This window comes from Equus quagga, chromosome 3 (genome assembly GCF_021613505.1).
Source record: "Equus quagga isolate Etosha38 chromosome 3, UCLA_HA_Equagga_1.0, whole genome shotgun sequence".
Lineage (NCBI taxonomy): Eukaryota > Metazoa > Chordata > Mammalia > Perissodactyla > Equidae > Equus > Equus quagga.
Window position 1 is genome coordinate 47,851,100 of NC_060269.1, and position 18,095 is coordinate 47,869,194.

Genomic DNA, 18,095 nt, shown 5'->3' on the forward strand with positions numbered 1-18,095 from the left:
CATTAATTGCCCAACTCTTTCATGGGATTGTTATTTTACTCTCATTTTATTGGAGTCTTAAAGAGGTGACGAGACAATTGTTTAATCTCAGTTGGCTTTCTTCCATCCTGCCTTCTTAAAATCTATTGTATTTTTCTATCCATACTTCTGGTAGTAAGAACTCAGGATTATCTTTATTATTCATCTTGTTCTAGCATTAATTTCCTAACTGCCTTTTAACTCTCTTTGCTTTCAGTCTTGCTAACTTCAACCTAATTATTGTCAAAGTAAACCATAAATTAATATTTTCAGGTATTTTTTCTGCTTTAAGCCTTAAATGGCTCAGCATTCCTTTCCATATTAAGTCCAAACAGAAATGTGTGATGCAGGCCTGCTTTTCGTCAACCCACTAACTCTTCACTTCTAGTGTAGTTATTCTTGATACTTTGAAGTTTCGGAGAGCTGAATCCTTATTAGCTGTTCCTTTAGCAATGATTTTGTAGTATCTATTCAGCAGGGTCACAGTGCAAAAAGCTTATTGAAGATGCATAGTAAGCATTGTTTCATTCAAATTATTTAAATGTCTATACATATAATAAAATTATTATAAATTGGGCACTATAACATTCTTGGAATTGCTTAATGATTTTCATTACAGCACTTAATTTTCCCAGAATAGTTTGTTTATGTTAATTTGGTTTTAATCAGGTAAAACGTGACTCTTTACCACGCTGGAACTATTAGCTATTCTTATATGAAAATAACAAGTCATCTTCAAAACTAGGAATTGAAATAAATATTTGGCCAAACAATTGATCTATTCTGATGATTATATTTCAATTATGAAGTATGTGAAACACTATTAGAATATATGGATTTTAAAACAAAAAGTAGATTCTCTATGTTGTTTTATAAGTATTGTTTATGAAAGAATTTCAAATAGATTTTTTAATGAATGCAATACTCTCAATAATAAGAAATTACTTTTCTCCTAAGTAGCAAAGTCTATTTCTTGGTCCATTAATACGGTATTTTGAAGGTTTTTCTATTGGAAATATTTCAATTATAAAGCTTTCAGGAATATTATAGTTGAATTAAAAAATATAAAAGCAGTGCAAAATGTGTTATGCTGAGATTTGAATTCCATTTTGACCCTTAATGGTTATGTCCATCATATCTTATCAATTAATAAACCCCTCCAGCAAAATATTTTACATTATGTAAAGCATAATGCCATCATCAAAGTAAAAGGTAAATCTCATAGATCCCTCGTTGTTTATGTCTCTAAGTGCCTTACATATATTATTCTATATGATACTAAAACTACCTAATGGGATAGATGCTATTATTATTTCCATATTTTAGGTCAGGAAACTGTGGCACACTGAGGTTAGGGAATTTAATCATGGTGAGAGATTTAAGAAAAGATAGGGCTGGCGTTTGAATTTCAGGTAATTTGGCTAAGAGTCTGTGCTACTTTACAGCCTGCCAAGTGATAGTGCTCAACATTAGACAATTGTAACTAACAAACTCAATTACAGCCTCCTGTTCCACAAACACTTCCCCTAGTCTGTGAAATATAGAAACATATCCAAAAAGAAGAGAGAAGAAATAAACAGTTTTATAACCAAAATTTTATCAACTCCTATCTAATATAGATATTTTGCTAGTTAGAATTTTGCTAAGGGTTGAAAATAAGAATGTTCATAATAACAAGAAAAAGTACCTAGCATTCCCAGGAATATAGTGATTGAAAGCATTTAAAAAATGTACTAGGGGCTGGCCCCATGGTATAGTGGTTAAGTTTGGTGTGCTCTGCTTTGGCGGCCCAGGTTCTAGGGTTCATATCCCAGGCACAGACCCACATCCCCCATCAGCCATGCTGTGGCAGTGACCCACATACAAAATAGAGGAAGATTGGCACAGATGTTAGCTCATGGTGAATCTTCCTCAAGCAAAAAGAGGAAGATTGGCAACAGATATTAGCTCAAGGCAAATATTCCTCAACAACAAAAAGATAAAAAAAAAAATAAAAATAGCTTTAAAAAAACTAGATTAGTGTATATCAGTGGTCTCATATTGTAGTCCAAATACAAATTCTCAGCACCAATTGATACATAATGAATCAGAACTCTGGGTGTGTGGCCCAAAAATCTGAGTTCTAACAAGCTCTTCAGGTGATTCATATGAACGTTCAAGATTGACAAACAAGGGATTATAATCACAACAATATAATCCAGTGATAGGGTCCATTTGGAAATATAAAGAATGCAAAGTTTAAGTACTTTAGAGATGAACCAAGCCTAATTTTTAGCATGGCCTACATGCCAAATGCAGAAGTGTTTTAATAATCTGAGTTAATAAAGAAAAAATGTCAAAAAGATTTGAACTCCTAAACTGTGCAAAATGGAAAGAAAAGTGGAAACTGCAGGACACGGGATGGGGGTAGGATTTAGATAGACCAGAAACCTGAGGGAAATTACAATGGGCTGTGAAGTCATTACAGTAAACTCTAACGAAAGTTCAAAAGGTAAACCTTAGATTAGGTTGGATATTGAGACCATATATTATTCAATGACTCTTCTCAATTGCCAAAAGGTAAGGTGCCTACATTAAGAACCTAACTCCAATACATGCTAGTGCTGAACGTGTGAGTAAATCACTGGTTCTTTCTACGCCTTAGTGTTTTTGTTTAGTACAGTGATATCAAAACCTAACTCATGAATTTTCAAAATGATTAAATTATATGTGAACAGCTCACTGCAGTTAATGGCACATAACTAACCCCTTTCCCAAATGTTACATTCTCCTTTAATGTAAACAGAAAACATCCCCATAGTGATGAATGAGCTATGAGAGATCAAATAAAAGTATTCATACTCTACTTACAAATATTTGGGGTTAAATATTAGTGATATTAATTCAATTTAAAAATATTCTTTTATAATATTCTGAGGTTTGCAAAGGCAAAATACATGAAAAAAATAAAAGTTTTTTTATCTGAACTATTTTGATAGTAGAAGCAAAGAGATGTTTGATTCAAATTGTTTTACCAGTTTTACTATCTATCCCCATTCTTCACGTGACGTCCTGTTCACATCGTCTATATTTTAGTACAATGTACAACTTGCCTGAGTCCAAAATGGAAATGGGGAAGCATGATCTAATATATACATGAATAACAACAACCAATTATAATTGAATGTTCATCATGTTATAGGATCCAAAGCTGAGTATTAACACGTTTAATCCCTGCAACTATATTATGAGATAACTAGCATGTCTTTTCCACGGATGGGTAAACTATGGCAATAGAGCGTTAAGTAAGTCTCCAAAAGAGATATAGTCAGTGAATACTGGAGCTAGGTTATAAAATCAGGCAGTTAAACTCCAGAGTCTGTGTATTTAACCACTGTGCCATGATTCAAGCCACTTGAAATAAGGATGTTTACAAAGTAATATTGATTCGTAGCCATAATAGCAATTCAAATATTGACATAACATTCAGGACATCTGTTCAAATTTAGATTACCATATCATACAGATGTAGAACAGAATGCTGTAGACGGGCTAAGATTAGACTTGGCTAACTGATTATTGAAATAGTGATGTCTCATCTTAAAGCGCTAATTATGCATTTTATTTTTATCACTGAGATAAAAATCTCCTTCCTATCTCCATCCCGACTGGTTCTAAGCAGAATTTTGAGATGTAATCTCTGAGGATTTGAAAAAGTTTACCTGTTATTTTTAAGTAAATGGTCCAAGAGAAAAACCTTATGTTACAAATCTTGCCTCTACTGATTAATTTCATTTAATGGGATAAATATAGTAAATATCACACAACACTAGCCCAAGACAGAGAGAAGCACCTATTAAGAGAAGAGGCTGAGAGGCACATTTCCATATGAAACTCATTTCCTCCTTCACAGTAAAAGAACCAGAGCAATGGTCGCTGTCAGCAGGTTTCCCCACGTGGCCTGGCCAATTTTCACCTTTCAATATTTACGTCAAAGGACATTTCAGAGCCCTCATGTGGACTAAATTTAAACTTTAAAAATATCTTTGAAGAAGGAAAATCTTCCTGAAGCTGGCAGATGGAAATGAATATACAAAGACCATCTTTTTTTTTCTCAATTGAGACGAAATTACCCTGATTTCTTTACATCTTAAGTAATGCTAACTTTTAAGTGGATTTTTTGGGGGATAAAACTTTGGTAAATTAGCACTTCTAAGTGGCTGAAATAGTAATTGGAAATTTAAGAAGTTCATTTTTGTTAAGCTTCATATTTTAATGCAGAAAATGCCACAAAAATATTAGTTGAAAAAATTTGAACAATAGACTGCATAAGCATGACTATAATTAGTTATTCTTCAGGGAGTATAAATATATTTAATATAGGGGCTGGCCGGTGGCGCAGCAGTTAAGTGCGTCTTGGTGGCCCAGGGTTCGCCGGTTCAGATCCCAGTGCAGACATGGCACCATTTGGCAAAAGCCATGCTGTGGTAGGCGTCCCACATATAAAGTAGAGGAAGATGGGCATGATGTTAGCTCAGGGCCGGTCTTCCTCAGACAAAAGGGGAGGATGGGCAGCAGTTAGCTCAGGGCTAATCTTCCTAAAAAGAAATGTATATATATATTTAATATAAAACTATTATATTTAATTCTCAGAAGAGCCCAAGCAATCCCTGATAAAATAACAGAATCGGTGACTATTATGAAATATAGTTTGATCATATTTTTAAGTAGTTGATAAGTTTGTCATAGTCTGTGTGAATACATTAATTTTAATTTCTTTAGATAGGAGTTTGGAAATGCTGAGAACCATTAGAAAATAATAATAAATGACAGTAGATATGTTTCATTAAGCAGCTTCAGGGATTGGCATTAGGTGATGAAAAGTGCTATACTTGTCACATTATGGAGATGGAAAATAAATAAAGCAGCATTTTTACAGTCCCAGTTTAAAAAAAAAAACTTCAGTAAAAATCTTAGTGTTTAGATTTTGGTGGTTCATGCATTTTTTTTTTTGTAGAGGAGGAGTGTTTCTAGGAAGACGAGTGATTCACAAACTATTTCTTGTATGAACTGTATTATTCTTGCTTCTTAATCTTTTCATGGCTAACATGCAGCATAATTGGCAAGTAGTAAGAGTACCATTTGGGTTTACATATTCACTCAATGCACATTGACCTTGTAAGGAAATGAATGGGGCCAGTCTTTCTCAGCTTTATCATTTCCTGGGGTCTGTGGTTTACTTTAGAGGAAGACCTCCTCAGAGAAATACGAGAATCATTTCTGCAATATCAAGAGATCCTTCTGTTTTATCACTCTGTGTTCCTAATGGGAAAGCAAAATCCTCTCATCCTCCCAGACATTCTAGGTCTCAGATCTAAAATCTCTTATCCAGCCCAGTATTCAATTTTAAACATACTGTAATCAGAATTTTCAACATGACTGGTACATTCTTGTGAAACCATAGTCAAATATATCATCTTATTACTGTTATATGTAAATATTTATAAGTATCTTACCTAGCTAATATGGCATGTATAATAATAATAATAATACAAGGCTTTTGAGGAGAATGCCTCCACATAGCAGGCATTCCATCAAGTTTCTTGAACACCTGATGAGCTGTGATTGAAATGTATGAACAACAGATTAAAAAGAGACTCCTGTTGTGCCTCTAGTCCTAATGCACTTTCTTCTCCCCAGTAAATAAACTGCAGGATATGGCATTCTTTGAAGATGGCTTTCTCCTTGCTTCCACAGTGTTCAAAGATAGAATCTTACTTTATGATGATACTCAATCTACGACAGTGGAAGAAAATCATGTGGTCATGGAAAGATCTCATATCTGTGTATACTTTTAAAAATATTTGGATAGTGTGCTATTCTTTACATATAAAGAAGACTATTTTGGTCAACCTTTAGTCTTTTCTTGATTAAGAAAATAATGCATTCTTCAGATTCTTCCTTCATATGTACTTGAAGATGCAAACACATCATACCTATGTTGCTTCAGTTATGTGGCTAAAATAGGTGAAGTCTGTGGTCACGAAATGGAAGATTAACTGTCCCCTATGAGAGTTAGTTCTAGGACATTGATTATACTCACTCCAGATTAAGCATTTCTAAAATCAGCCAGTATAAAGAAGCTCTGTGTGTGTACGTGTTTGTGTCTAGGTAATATTTCCTGAATCTAATACAGTGAGCCCATTCATAATTTTCCAAACCAGAGGACTCTGGCAAATGATGGGGCAGGCAATGCACTCATGGGAAATGATGTAGAACTCTCACTTTGCTCTACTCCAATATCCATTCATCTAGTTAGGTAAAAAGATAATAAACTCTACTATATGAGTGGTTTTACTAAGCCTGTATGTTCCATTCTTTCAAATCCCATGGCATTAGTTATCTTTATTCTTAGATCAATACCTAGGATGCTCTGCCATATTCTAAGTAAAATTTAGAGGGTGGCAGATGCTACATCTCAAAGAGTGTCTTTAATTCATGTGTTGCTGCTGCTGGAACATAGGAGACAAAGAACACAATTCTGTTATTGAAAAGAGGAACTCCTTTCATACATGGATGGGAAGATTAAAACTACTATTGTGTTTCATCAGTAATATTGTTCATGGCATTATTGAATAGAAGGATGCCTCCTAAAATTCACACTTGAAGATAGCTGAGTTGAACATATTTTGTGGCAATAGCTTGAAAATAATTTTTGAAACTTAATAATTCACTATCTGTGAAAAGTTATTTTTCTCCTATTATCATGGTAAGAATTTATAGAGCTAATTAAGGTATAAGACACATATACTGAGTTCTGTGCTTTCCTGGTATCCTAGTACCTAGCATATTTTATAGTTGTTGGTTTACAAATTCAAAAGAGAATTAATTTGCTGCTGTCTTGAAAAGAATGCTGCATGGTTTCTGCATAAGGCATTCCAAAAATTACTTAAACTTTTATTCTATTTTTGTGCATGGTGGCGCTCAGTGTTTATCACTGGCTTCGTGATTGATTAACTGGGTAAAATTAATCTGTTAGCATAACAAGCTTCAGAGTCATGTTCGAAATCCATCTGAAAAGAACCCATATAAATAAAACATTGCAATTTAATAGGCTGTAACTTCTTGAAGAGAGATAATATATGATCTGTATGGTCTTTTAATATCTATGAGCCTGTAAAATATTGGTGATCAAATATACTAACTCTTCAGAATAGTCAAATTTCAGTTTTTCAAATTTCAAAATGTTCAAAAATACTCATGGTGGTGAAGATCACTTTTGTTACCTTATGTTTGCATGAATAGATGCTCTTCTATATGTAAAGATACTGATCAATAATTTATCTAAAATTATGTAATAAGATGTTTACTAATTTCCACTTGCTGCCCTAGCAAATTATTACCAACTTAGCAGTTTAAAATACCTCAAATTTATTATTCCACAGTTTCTCTAGGTCGGAAATCTTGGTATAGTGTAGTTCAGCTGGGTCCCCTGCTTTGAGTTTCTCAAGACTTAAATTAAGCGGTCAGCTGGGTTGCATTCCTTTTTAGAGGCTCTAGGGATAAATCCACTTCCAAGCTCATGCAGGTTGTTGGCCAAATTCAATCCTCGAAATTGTCAGACTGAATTTCCTTGCTGTCACTCTTAGCTCCAAATACCTCTCTCTAGTACATGCATGGGGCCCCCTACATCCCAGAACCAACCATGGCATATCAAATCCTTCTTATCCATCAGATCTCTCTGATGTTCACTTCTGCTGCTTCTCTCTGACTTCAGCAGGAGTAAGTGCTCTGCTCTTAAGGGTTCTTGTGAGTAGTTAACTCCACTCAAATAATGCAGGGTACTCTCTCTACCTTTCTGTCCCTAACCATGATAGCTGCAATTTTCCTTTGCCTTACTTATAATGTAATATATTAAGCAATTCCAGGGACTGGAATATGGATAACTTTGGGAGTAGGGGACAGTATCTGCCTACCACAGATTTTTTCTAGCTATTTACATACCCTTTCTTTTCACTATTGAATTATTTTAATCACGTATTATTTTTAAACTCTAATTACTCATTGACATTCATTAAAAAATTATGTGCCAAAATATATATGAAGCAATTCCTCATATGACCAAAAATTTTCTGTACAATCATCATTTTTCTTCAAAGTGAAAACCAATACCATACTTTCCCTATTTATGAGATAATTATTAAAAATATGGGTGGATTTTTCTCACCTTTTAAATAAAAACTAATAGATATTTAACAAGGATTTCTTTGAGTGGCACAGAAGGCTAGAGGGCTTTGAAGAGGTGTGCCTAATGTAAATTTCAAATATTGAAAGCAATTTCTTGATAGAGAGAAAGGTTAATTGTGCATTCAGTTAAGTATCAGATAATACTGGAGAGGAAAGTGTAGTCAATTATGAAGGGACTCTTAAGACATTTTTTTAAAAAATCTGACATTTTCTAAATATGGAAATCTTAAGATCCTTTGACCCAGAGGTGGTCAAAGGAAGTTTCAGAGGTCACTCCTTATAGTATATAGATATTGCTATGTGCGCAGCACTGTTGTAGCACTATGTGCACATTAACATTTAATCCTAAAAAGCCCTATGAGGTAGATATAATTATTAAACTGCATTTTATAGATGAGAAACTAAGCCAAAGAGAAGTTAAAAGATTTCCTCAAGTTATGCAATAATTAATGGTAGAGCTTGGATAAACACTCTTAACATAAAGTTATGGAGAATGTTTCTGTGGAGTATGTTTGTGTATGGATCCATTTTACCCACTGCCATATCACCCTGGGTCATATAGTTCATCAAGGACTCAAAGAAGGGTCAAGAGTAGTTGGAGAAAAAAAATGGAATGTGTCATTTCAAGTAAGGAGTGCCTGAAATAGAAAAGTGTCCAACAGTGGAGCGCAGATATTATGAGTATAAATAAGAAAAAAGTGGAAAATGGCTGTCAGACATAGCAAGAAGTAAATCATTGATGACCTTAAAAATGCCATGGAATAGTGGGAGTAAGGTCAAATTGCAGTTGGTTAGCCCCTGAGTTGACTAGAGGCAACAGAAACAGTTGAGAGTAGCTGTGAAAGAGGCAAAGAGAGTTCGGTAGTCAAGAGAGTGGGTGCAGGGGAGGACTCATACATATTTTATATACTGTGGATTGTATGCATACGATTGGCACATGTTTGACTGTTAAAGGGAAGAATAGGAGAAATTAAAGTTAACAAGGGATAGAATGATAGAAAGAGAAATCATGCTTAGGTTAAAAGAATATCTTTTACTATAATAGGAGGTAATCAGAAGCAATGAGTCTGTATACAGGCTAATCAGTTGGTTTAGAGGCAAAAAATTGATGACAATGATTTTCACTTTGACTGATGAATCAAGGCCATTTACTAAGAATGTCTGAAGAAAAAGGAGATTATCTGAAACAGTAACTGTGGAGTATGAAAACAGAGATGACTTAGAAAATGTAGAAGCATTGCTGGGCAGAATTGATATTCAAGTTGTGGCTGAATCTGTGGTGGTACAGTACAGTCAGGGGTCAGCAAACATTTTCCATAAATGTCAGACAGTGACTTAGGATTTGTGGGTCATAGGTCTCTGTAGAAACTGCTCAACTGTTGTGTTAATCTGAAAGCAACCATAGAAAATATATAAATAAATGAGCATGGCTGCGTTCCAATAAAACTTTATTTGCAAAAATAAGTCGTGGGCTGGATTTAGTCCATAACTGTATTTTATAGACTGTGGCACTGTAAGAATGCATATCACTTTGGTTGTAGACAAGGAAGGAGAAACTTGTATTGCCCCTGAGTAAAGTTTGCCAATCAGTAGACAGGATGGGTAATAAGAAATGTGGGTTGAGAATATAGGTTAAATAGTGCCTGAAGTGCTGAACCACACTGGATAGACTATGCTGGAAATGAGAGCTAGTTAAATCAGAAGGCTAATATTCAGGGAGAAATTAAAGGAATCAAAAGGCAAAGAGAACAAATAACATATGTGTTGGGAGTTATTGAGTAGAAGAAAGGAAAACAATAAGAACTAGATGAAATAAAGTATAGTGAAAATCAGACTATACCAATTTTCTGTGTATGGACTACATCAAAATTAAAAACATGGGCATCAAAGGACAATCAACATAATGAAAGGTAAGCTACAGAATGGGATAAAATATTCGCAAATCATATATTTAATAAGGCATTAATATCCAGAATTCATAAAAACTTCCTACAAATTCAACAAGAACAATAAAAATAAATGGAACTAGACTTTTGGTGGTAAACACAATGCAGTCTATACGGAAGTTGAAATATAATGATGTACTCTTAAAATTAGAAAAAAAGTCTTTTACAGGGGTCAGTATTTGAATATATCCACTGAACAATATCACAATGATAAAGTTGAGTTAAATTTGTATTAAAGTTTAAAAAATTGAGTTTTAGTAAAGAAAATTAAGAACACACACACACACACAAACAGAGAAAGGGATCGAATAGATATTTCTTCAAAGAAGATATACAGATAGCCAATGAGCATATAAAAAGATGCTCAACAAACTAATCATTAGGGAAATGTGAATCAAAACTACAATCAGAAATCACCTCACACCCATTAGGATAGTTACTATATATATACACACGAAAAAAAAAGTCATAGCCAACATGTGGAGAAATTGGAAAGCTTGTGCACTGTTGGTGGGAATGTAAAATTGTACTGCCTCTGTGGAAAAGAGTACGAGAATGACAGTTCCTCAAAAGATTAAAAATAGAACTACCATATGATCAAGCAATTCCAGTTCTGTGTATATATCCAAAAGAATTGAAAGCAGGGTCTCAAAGAGATATTTGCAGCACTACACACAATAGTCAACAGGTAGAAGCAGACCCAGTGTCCACAGATGGATCAATGAATAAACAAAATGTGATATATTCATACAATGGAATATTATTCAGTCTTAAAAAGGCAAAAATATTCTGATACATGCTACAACATGGATGAACTTTGAAGATATTATGCTAAGTGAAATGAGCCAGTCACAAAAAGACAGACATTGTATGATTCCACTTATATGTGGTATTGAAGTAGTCACTTTTACAGGCACAGAAAGTATAACGATGGTTGCTGGAGGCTGGGGGAGAGGGTAAGGGATAATTAGTGTTTAATGAGTATAGAGTTTCAGTTTGGGAAGATGAAAAAGACCTGGAGATGGATGGTGACGATGGTTGCACAATAATGTGAATGTACTTATGCCATGAAACTGTACACTAAAAAATGGCTAAAATAGTAAATTTTATGCTATGTGTATTTTACAACAATATGGAAAGAATTCCGTAGATTCAAATATTTTGATCAATGATGAATAGGCTCTGAAGTTAGGATACGTAGGTCTGAGTCAAAATTTCATTGTTTACATATTGGTGAAACCAGACAAGTCAATTAGCCTCTCAAAAAGTCTGTTGCTACATTTGTAAACAAGAATAATGTTAAAAATTAAAACACAATATTGTGAGATAGAATGAGATACTAAGTATGAAGTACTTAGCACAACTAGTGGCACATAGAAAGAAATCAATAAAAATTAATTATTGTTTTATTATTATTTCAAGCTTCTAAGTCGAGGATGAGTAGATTGATAAAATTGTTAAAATAACTAGAGAATGCAAGAGGAGAAACATGAGTGCTATGTAAGAGGATAGCCCCAATGATGAGTGCATTCACTTTTGGGTTGCCAAGAAAAACTCTATAACAATGCCTAATAGAAAACGGGAAATTCGGGAATAAGGTGTCAGAGAATGTTCCTTACCGGAGACATTAATTTGGTAGTTGTCATGGTAAAATGTTTCCATTCCCTACAAAGCTAGAGTGTATAGACAGACAGAAATAGATTATGACTTCTAATTCCACCACCAATATGACCTTGGATATCTTACTTAACGTCTCAGTGAGGAAGGCAATATTTGCTTCATAACTTTGTTCTAAAATTAATTTATATGTTTAATTATAACAATATTAATCAATATGTAATTTGCATAATATAACATGAATTTATATAAACTCCTTAACATATATATGGTACTTAGACTTTGTAGCTATAATACAAATAACGATAATTATTGAGACGGACTGACATAGAAGCTATACCTAAGTACCCAGTAATATAACAGCAGCAACAAAAAAATCACCACCACCAAAACCAGCTACCATTTGAAGGCATGGAGCACTTGCTATATGACTTAGCCCTGTCCTAAACATTCCAAATGAATTTTCTCCTCTAATCTTCCAAACTTCTGGGACCTATTTTTACTCTCTTCCATCATTTGTATAGATAGGTAATACAAAGTGTCTAAATGGAGAGGGGATGGGAAATGTGGGCAGCATCTTGAGATCATCTTTTTTTGTGATGGAAAGGAACAGTGAAGGGAGCAAGAGGATTCAAGGAAGGAGCCACTACTTTGCCCAAAGGAGGACTGAACAAGCACAATTTCACTGAAGTCAAAGAGGGAGAGAGTGAAAAATATATGAACCACATGAATTTTTTTTGCCAGGATAATCAAATTACATTATTTTATAATGAAATTTTAAGAATGTTTCCCTTTCATGTAGATGCCAAGAATTTGAATTATTGAGTGACTTGTACATCGTGACAGCTTTTTAATGGACTTTCTACATACACTACAATTGAATCTAATTTCCCTCACTCAGCTTTCCCTGAAACATGCTGCAGAGTTAATCTTAAAATGACTCTACTGAGAAGGGAGTGAATTGTGCAGAGTGTACAATATGTCTGAAAGCATAGAGATGAAATCACAAATGAAACCTTGACCCAAAATCCTACTTGAGGTTCAAATCAAGACAGGGTTTCAATAAATAAAAATGTCATTAATAACAGCTAATCTATGAAACCATAGAAACACAATATTACACTGAGATGCCACTGTTCTGTTGTAAATCAGCAAACTTCATACAGAATAATTCACCTAAATATTTAATATTACACACATATGACTTGGCATCAAATATTTATCTTAGGAATTAACTGCAACTAGAATTTATCTAAAATAAACAAATATTTCCAATTGGTTCTCAGGTCTGCATCACTGAATACAAGTTAAATATTCTGAGGAACGCCATTCTTAAAACTACTACTACTACCCTATTAGTATTTGTAAATAATGGGTTAAGTGTTGAACTAATACTTAACAATGATCTCCAGAAAATATTTGAATATAATATAAATATTAATAAGAAATATTTCTCTCTCTGAATCCTAGAACTTCTGTTTTATGTTTTATGGCAATATAGCTGATAATTGAATAGCTATTATAGAGATTTGTTCCTAAACTGTGTCTTAGACATTAGTTCTATAAAATATTAATAGACGTTTCATTTAAAAAAAACAGTTTGTGGGACAAATACATGTGGGAAATATCGAAGCAAATATCTGTAAAGACATTTTTTAGACCTTTTAAAAAGGCACTGTGGGGGCAAGCCCGGTGGCATAGTGGTTAAGTTCACGTGCTCCTCTTCAGTGGCCTGGGGTTCGCAGGTTCAGATCCTGGATGCAGACACACATACTGCTCATCAAACCATGATGTGGCAGCATGCCACATACAAAATAGAGGAAGATTGGCAACAGATGTTATCTCAGGGCCAACCTTCCTCACTAAGAACAAAAAAAAAAGCACAGTGAATTTTTAAGAGAAGATCACATAGATAACAGCTTCCTTCAATTTCTTTTGATCACAGAGTCAGTGTACAAGTACTACAGAGAAACGGCTAGACTGAACCCTGGGACCACATTGATGGGACAAAGACCAGCTTTGCCATTGCTTAGGTAAGCGACTTTGTGCAAACCGCCTAACTTCTCTGTGCCCCATTTTCCCATCTAAAATTAAGAAAAGAACAGGTAAAAGTAAAAGCAAAAGAAACAAAAATTATCTTAAGAGCTTCTAATGAAGACTAAAAAATGCAATGAGGATTTAAAATAGTATCTGGCACAGAGGAAGCTCCCATTAATTGTTGAATGTTGTTACAATGTGCCATGAATTGAATGTTTGTTTCTTCCCTCTCCCAAGTTCACATATTGAAATCCTAATCCCCAACGTGATGGAATTTGGACGCGGGGCCTTTGGGAGGTAATTAGGTCATTAGAATGAAGCCCTCGTGAATGGGATCAGTTCCCTTAAAAAGGAGAAAGAGACATGAGATCTTTCTCTCTCTCTCTCTTTCTCTCTACCATGTGAGGCTACAGCAAGAAGGTGGCTGTCTGCCATCCAAAAGGAGGGCCCTCACTAGACATCAAATCTGCTGGAATCTTGATCTTGGACTTTTCAACCTTAGAACTATGAGAAGTAAGTATTTCTTGTTCAAGCTACCCAGTCTATGGTGTTTTGTTATAGTAGCCTAAACAAAGACACTATGATTCTTCAGAACATCTCTGAGGCGCAGTGTAGTATCAAAGGGACATTCTGTTTTAGCGTATTTCACCACTATCCCATTCTACATCTTCAATAATATTAGCCCAGCCTTTGTTATTCCTCATGCTGCTCATTATGGGTACTGGAGTCGGTATTTTATTGAGTGAGCATAGATGTAAATCTTTAGGTGAAAGGAAAAAATTTTATCCAAATGAGATAACAAATATGATCAAAAAGATTCTGTTTTAGAAGTATTAAGAGCCAGGAAGAAAGTTCTTTTCAGGTCAGTGATACTGTTTAGATGAGTCAGGGACTCTTTAATAGGATTAGGGGAATGGCAATATGAGACTAAGGAAGATTCTTTAGAATCACATAAGGCCACTATAAGGCCACATTTAATAAATATGCTAAACTGTGAATAATTAATAGATTTACAGGGCCAACCCCATGGCTGAGTGGTTAAGTTTGTGCACTCTGCTTTGGTGGCCCAGCATTTCGTGGGTTCGGATCCTGGGTGGAGACATGGCATCACTCATCAGGCCATGCTGAGGCGGCGTCCCACATGCCACAACTAAGAAGGACCCACAAGTAAAATATACAACCATGTACTGGGGAGATTTGGGGAGAAAAAGCAGAAAAAAAGATTTACATTTACTAAAATGTTATTTCAGGCAGCATGTTGTAGTACAAAGAGAAGGTATAACTCAGAATCAGCCACTAACTTATGAAGTAATCTTGGAAGAGTTGTTTAATTTCTTTGAATCTTAACTTTCATTCTGAGGTTGTTGTGAGAACGGCTAGTTGGTGTTTCTCCTCTGTGAATCTTCAACATTTTTTCAGTTATGCACCAGTATATTGTACAGCACAGGCTTACTTTTCAAAAATATAACATCTTTGGAAACTGAAATTTCTGACTTTGATATTTTATCTAAATGACCTTCTTAAAAATCACTGCTGGTAGAGTGCAGAGGAGATAGTGTATTCTAACTATACATAATTATAATTATGGTGATTGTATTATTCTATATCAGGATTTGGGAATTTAAAAAAAAGGTTTTGGCAAGATCTCTGACTCTTACAAAACTGGAAATGGAAGGAAAGTTCAAGTGCAAGGCATATCTTATTTTAGTTCTGTCTCTGTTTTTAAATTTTATTTAAATAAGACATGCGAATTCTTTTTGTTTTCCCAAAGGGAAGATTCATCCTAAGCTAACATCTGTTGTCAATCTTCCTCCTTTTTCCTTCCTTTTTTCCTCTCAAAGCTCCAGTACATAGTTGTGTATAGTTGTCAGTTCTTCTGGTTCTTCTATGTGAGCCACCACCACAACATGGCTACTGACACAAGTGGTGTGGTTCCGCACCCAGGAACTGAACCTGGGCCACCGAAGTGCAGCATATTGAACTTTAACTGCTAGGCCATGAGGGCTGGCTCAAGAAATGCAGATTCCATCTACAGACCCTAGACAAATAAAGAAATCTGTCTCTGTGTAATGAAGAGTCAGTGAAGGAGTGCAACGGGAGAAAACCAGATCAGCCAGTGAATGAGTAAGAAAAGGAGAGAGGAATAGAGAAAGAGCAAATACCATTGAAAGACCGAGGAAAAAAGTGAGAGAAGGAAAGAAAATGAAAAGTTTTGGCAAGAGAAAGACAGATGGGTGAAGACATAAATATGTACAAATGAATAGAAGAAAGAAAGGAGAGAGGAGATAGAGAAGATAAGAACCATGAAACTAGAGAGAAAATTCGAATGTACATCAGACATCAGTGCATTTGGTGTTCTGTGAAAGTCTGATTAAAGAATAAACACTAAATCCTTCACTCTCCAGTCAAGTTAGTATCTTAAAGTTCTCCAGATAAGCTTTAGCCAAGAATACACTGCAATAATTCATAGATCAAATCTGGGGAAAGCTCAGACTAGCCTGAAAAGGACGTTGTTTAGCTCACTTCTTGAAACATTATTGCTTTCGTTGTTTTTTTTTAAGTATTTGGACTGATTGCCCTGGCCTCAAATAAAACTTTAAATGCATGTAAGCTCCAGGTACCATATCTACAAGACAAATTGGAAACAGCAGAAAACTTTTCACCATTCCCTTTAGGTCGCAATAAACTCAGGGGAGTGTGACTAGAAACATTTCTGTTATACAAAATATTTTGTTGGTAGATGGCATCAGTTTTTAAAGCTAAAATGTTTCCAACCTCTGTCTGAAAGTATTGAAATGTTTCCCACATCAAAAGCCTTTGTATACTAATATTTAGTGCAATCTCTCCTACCCTGCTGACAAAAACCTTCACATTTGAGCCAATTATATATTTAATATTTATCTACTTTATAGGATAGACCTTTATTAATTCTCTAGGATGTGATAGTATTTTCCTTATATTATGGAATATTCCAAAATGAATAAAAGAGGCATAGCTCCAACTTCTGTGTGTTTATAATATTCACCTTGCATGCAACTAGTATCCATCCTAGCATAGATACCAACTATACATCCATAGGATAATGTAGTACTGTTTGAATTTTATTTTGTAAATTTAAGGATTTAAGATCTACTATTGCAGATAATCATGGCTGTCATGCAATAAATAAATTAAAACAGAATTTAGAAAATTATTTGTCTGAAACCGTTGTAGATTATATTTGATCATTTATCTTTTCAAATTCTCCATATTAACGTTCAAAGTTAAGAAGTCCATATCCATTTCTAAGCTCTTAAATGTAAATTTGAAATTTAATTTCAAAATGAATTATTTTATTTGTCTATTTTTTCTTAAGTAATCACATACATTATATAAATATTGGCTGCTTTAAATAGAATGATATAAAAAGAATATTGTTGACAATATTGTCTGATAGATAAAAATTTCAGCTGATATTTATTTACACATATCTGGAAAATAATATGTTGTCTCTTTTCACTGACAGCATAGCAACTTGGAGATAAAGATAATATTTAATTGTATAAATATTTATACCCTAAGTATAAAAACAGCCATTTCATTCTATATACAACAAAATATTGTGTAGAATTTTAATCCCGTGAATATAGACAGCCGTTTATTGCACTTTTTTATTTTGTTACTTTGGCAATTTGGTTGTCCTCAGAAAAGATCTATTTATCACTTATATTCATCCTAATACAAGTGATTGTTTATTCAGCTGCCCAAATAAATTGTCAATATAATTACTCAATTACTATTATTAAAAATAACTTCCTAACTAGGAGTCACTTTATAGTACATTATTGTTTCATCTAAATGGTTTCAACGTTGTTGAAAGGTTGATATATGCAGCAAATAATTTAGTATATTCCTTAGTAATCCATTTTCTTACTGAATTTCGTTATGTTACTGGTTTGCTGTAATCGCTTCCTATACTCATTGAATGGAAGTTTGTTCAATGTATCACTTTAAGTAATAGAAAGTAAGTCAAATGAAACTCTTCTCTCCACCTGCATCAAGAACTTAGAAATAAGGGGGAAAATTGGTGTCTTGAAAGCGGATGCTTTTGTTGAAACAGCAGCTTACATAGAACACACTTAAACACGTGGAACATTAGGAAATTGACGTCAGTCCTGTGGGCTAGATTAATGTGAATCATTTTCTTATAGACGAGCCCACCGAGATGCAGTGGTAAATCAGATAAATGAACTCTCAGGCTCAGCTCAGACC

General features: G+C 34.3%; 1 protein-coding gene across 1 annotated transcript in view; it reads right to left on the reverse strand.

The window, feature by feature from the left end:
* FSTL5 (follistatin like 5) overlaps positions 1-18,095 on the reverse strand; it is a 710,646-nt gene that overhangs the window by 349,799 nt on the left and 342,752 nt on the right. The gene's annotated exons all lie outside the window — the stretch shown is intronic.